General features: G+C 43.7%; 1 pseudogene; it reads right to left on the bottom strand.

The window, feature by feature from the left end:
- Positions 1-1595: 1595 nt before the first annotated feature.
- LOC118729518 lies at positions 1596-2458 on the bottom strand (annotated as a pseudogene).
- Between the last annotated feature and the right edge of the window lie 1584 nt (positions 2459-4042).

The raw sequence follows: 4042 nt of genomic DNA, 5'->3' as shown, positions 1-4042 counted from the left end.
TTCTAAGCACCAGCACCAGCACTGTCCTCTCAAACAAGGCATAGGAAGTTAAACTGAAAAATTTATCTGAACTTTAAATGTAGTATTTACTTTTATATGGGGGGAGGGGCAAAAAAAAAAAGTGGACACAAATATTTTTAGCTCCAGAGACCATGAGTCCATCAAAATGTAAGCTTTGCAAATGAATAAATATGATTATTAGAGTGCTTAGAGAAAAATAAAAATTCTAGAATTTATGGAAGGACGCAGATCAGTGCCTTGGCAGCTGTTCACTTCAAGTAGATATCTATCTACATTATATGTCTCTCCGAAGTCTCCCATCTGTCTGTGCTGTGGGAGTTCCTGTGAATGTCTTGTTTGTGCCTTTCTTCTCTTTAAATCTTTCTTTAGATTCCTTACTTAAAAAAAAAAAAAAAGTAAATACGTAATAGGTTCCATCAGTAGTTCCAGCATAAGTTTTCCTGAAAGAGAGGCAGAATCAATCTTCCCAGAGGTTCAGGAGGTATGGGGGTCACTGAGGAGGCCCCCAAAGTCGCTTATCCCACTCCACATACCCAGTGGCCCAGCAGAATGAGGGTAGGGCTGATGAAATGTGGAGAGGGAGGGAAGGGCTGCAGGGTGAGGAAGGTACAGGCCTCGGGGCCTATCTGTGCCCACAGGAATGAAGGAGGGCGGTTCCACAGTACAGCTGGACCTGCACATTCCATTTTCAATCTGATTACAGAGGGAAAGAGATGAGCCTCCTTCAACTGTCTGTATTGGGAACCGCTCCCACGTGGGCTTCTATCACCTGTGTTCTATCTCCCCCATTCTGTATTCCAAGTTCTACAGTCCAAACCTAAGGTCAGAGTTCTACCTTCTGGGTTCTTATTTCTTTTCTTTCTTTTCTTTTTTTAAAAAAAATATATTTTATTGATTTTGTACAGTTAGGAAGGGAGAGAGAGAGAGAGAGAGAGTTAGAAACATCGATGAGAGAGAGTCATCGATCAGCTGCCTCTTGCACACCCCCTACTGGGGATGTGCCCGCAACCAAGGTACATGCCCTTGACCGGAATCAAACCCGGGACCCTTCAGTCCCCAAGCCGTCGCTCTATACATTGAGCCAAACCAGTTTTGGCTGGGTTCTTATTTCTGTTCCATTCTGTTTCCTGCCTCCAGATCTTTTACAGCTGCCCTTTGCTAGCCTTTCCGGGTGAATTAGGTGGACCTCCTGCTGACTTTGCTAACTTAAGGGTTTTCCTTTATTTCTTGTGGCAATTCAGGCTTTTCCCCAGCAAAAGAGACTTGGTTTAGACTGTCCGGCAAGTGGGGGCCAGTAGAGACCAGGGAATTCTTGAGAGCCTGGGCTAGTTTCTCCCTTTCCCACCCCACCTCTAACCACTAGACACAGTACCTTTTGTGCAATTAAAGGTAAACTGAGGTTTTACCATGGTGATCATTGAAGAATGGTGACCTAGAGATGAGGTATCTTAGGGGGAAATGTGAGAAGACACAAAAGGTTGCCATTCTTCATTAAGAGAAATTAAAAACTGCTGCCAGCACAGGGCAAGGGATGGGCAGGGAAGGTGAGAAGTGTCCAGGCCGAGCTTCAAGTCCTCAGAACCCTGTGATCCTTCAGCTCCCCATTTTCTGAGCTGAGCATCAGCCTCAGAGTCCTCCCAGATCTGAGAGAAAACCAAGACCACAGGCTGAGAGCTCTGTCTGTGGCTGCCTGAGGGAGAAGGGGAATGAGGTGGCAGCAGCCTCACTGGAGAGGCGAGATCTTCTAAGGGATCATAATCCAGCCTCCATGTGTCTCACCAGGGGAACTGTGTAGTAGACATTTTTATCTCAACCCCTCTTCAAGTAGCATTTCTAGTCTCTTCCTGAGACTACAGGTGTTTATAGGCCCCGGAACTGCTCTTCTATCTGTAAGGAGAGTCCGTCCACTGCCTCTGGTTCTCCTGCTGGTGTTTAATGGCCTGATCCCAGTTATCCCCTCACTTGATCATGGTTCCTGGCTTGAACGTGTTCTCAGCTCATAGATGTTGGGGCCCACTCTGGGCTTTGGCTCATTCCAGAAGCTGAACTCGAGCAGCATCTGGTTTCTCCGGGACAGCAGCATCTGGACCTCCAGGTTCTCCTTGCTGCTTTTGAGCTTGTTCGTGCGGTCCACGGGGGCGAGGCAGCTGCATGGTGCATTGCTGGTTCTGCTTCACATGCTATGTGTTCCAGTTGCCCAGGAGCGAGCAGGGTAGTCCTCATCCAGGCACAGCAGGGTAGCACAGCAGCCAGGCTGTTGTCAGCATTCAGACACCCCGGCTTCACACTATGAAACTGGATTTTGTAGAGGTTGCTGGTTTCTTTCATTACAGCAAGTGGAGTGGGCGTCCTTCTGGTGATTCACCTTGTGCACAAAGAGCGAGTGAAAGTAGCTGCTTTCATTGTCTAAATAGCAGTGCCCGCAGACAGCCGCCATACTGCTGCAAAGGCTGCACAGCTGCAGGGCCGTGTTGGAGGCCTGACCTTTCCTAAAGTCATTCTTGACCTGGCTTCATCCAACACCTTTGACTCAGATTCTGATTCAGAAGGATAAGAAAGGAAACTTTAAGGCCATCCAACATAGAACATTTAATGCTTAAGGTGGCTATTAGTTTACAAGTAGAATAAATTCTCATAATTTGGAATCAGGGTGGGAAAATACCACTTTCTGAAATGGTAACAGACAACGACATAATATCACATTTGTGGAAATATTCCTAGGAAAGAGCATATCTTAAGGGAAAGACAATGTGAAAGAAGACAAAGAAAGTGAAACAAATCAAAGAAAGACAGAAGCTGAGGGAAAGTGGTAGGGAGTCAGCAGAAAACATGGCATAAGAGGGTCACCTTTGTACACTGAGATGTTGGTCACAGGATGTGAAACTGGTCCCAGGATCCTTGCCTTTCTGCTCTGCACATGGGTTCCTGGTGGCTCCGGGAGTACTAGGGAGCCCTGGGGAGAGGGTTGATAGGGAGGTTTCCTATCAGATTATGGGCTCTCTTGGAGTTCTCTTTCCTAGCTCCCAACACATATGGGATTCTGTCCCTCCAATGGGATTGCTAACACTCTACCTTGCACTGTAGTTATAAATTGAGCGAATGGCTACCTGTAGTCCTTTAGATTGTCCTCTGAAAGGATTGGTGAATGCTTAGTTATATTCCCATATTTATAACTCCAAACGTAATTCCTGGGACATGGCAGAGAGTCAATGAAATTTATTGAATACTCAATCAACAAAATGGAACATGGATGTGAGTGTGACTATAACTCAAGTATAGAGGTGAGAAGTTGAAACATGTCATTCTGTTTGTATTGTATTTAACTTCCTTAGAAGTATTTGCTTCTGTTGTTGTGGTGTTGTTACCTTTCAATTTACCAAATAATTAAATAGTGCAATTTAAGCTAATTTCCTAATGGATGCAGAAAGAGGTGAAAGCAACAAGATAATGACAAAATGATTATCAAAGGAATGTTATTAATGGAACCTTACTTTGAACCATGTGACCTCATTAGGTAGGAGCATATGTGGGCAGACCAGGCTGCATGAAATGTTTTCATTATTATTATTTTTTGTTTGAACTGATTTATTGCGGGTTCTCCTCCCCCCCATAAAACAGTTGCCATAGATATCTCAGTTGTATCCCTGATTGAATATAAGTCAGGGTATACATATACATTTCAGTTTGTACATAGTTAGAAATATGCCCATTTTATTAAAAAATTGAATCAGTGTTGAGTTATAAATAAATGTTTTTAAATAAAAACCAATGACATTGAATAGCTAAGTTCTTAACTGATTGAGGGTAAAAAAAGGAGTTTGATTCCATTCTCTGGAACCAAAACACCTAAACTTGAATTTCAGCTCTTCCTCCTACTAGCTCTGTGACAGATGACTTAACCTTGCTGGACCTCATTTTCCTAATATATAAATTGGATATGATAATAGTTCTGCCTCATAGGGTCATTGTAAGGATTTAATGAGTTAATATATGCTAAGTTGTTAGTACAGTTCCTGACACA

Source organism: Pipistrellus kuhlii, unplaced genomic scaffold (genome assembly GCF_014108245.1).
Source record: "Pipistrellus kuhlii isolate mPipKuh1 unplaced genomic scaffold, mPipKuh1.p scaffold_m20_p_3, whole genome shotgun sequence".
In the NCBI taxonomy this organism is placed as follows: domain Eukaryota; kingdom Metazoa; phylum Chordata; class Mammalia; order Chiroptera; family Vespertilionidae; genus Pipistrellus; species Pipistrellus kuhlii.
Note: the sequence above shows the minus strand (reverse complement) of the source record. Positions and strands in the feature narration are given on the sequence as shown.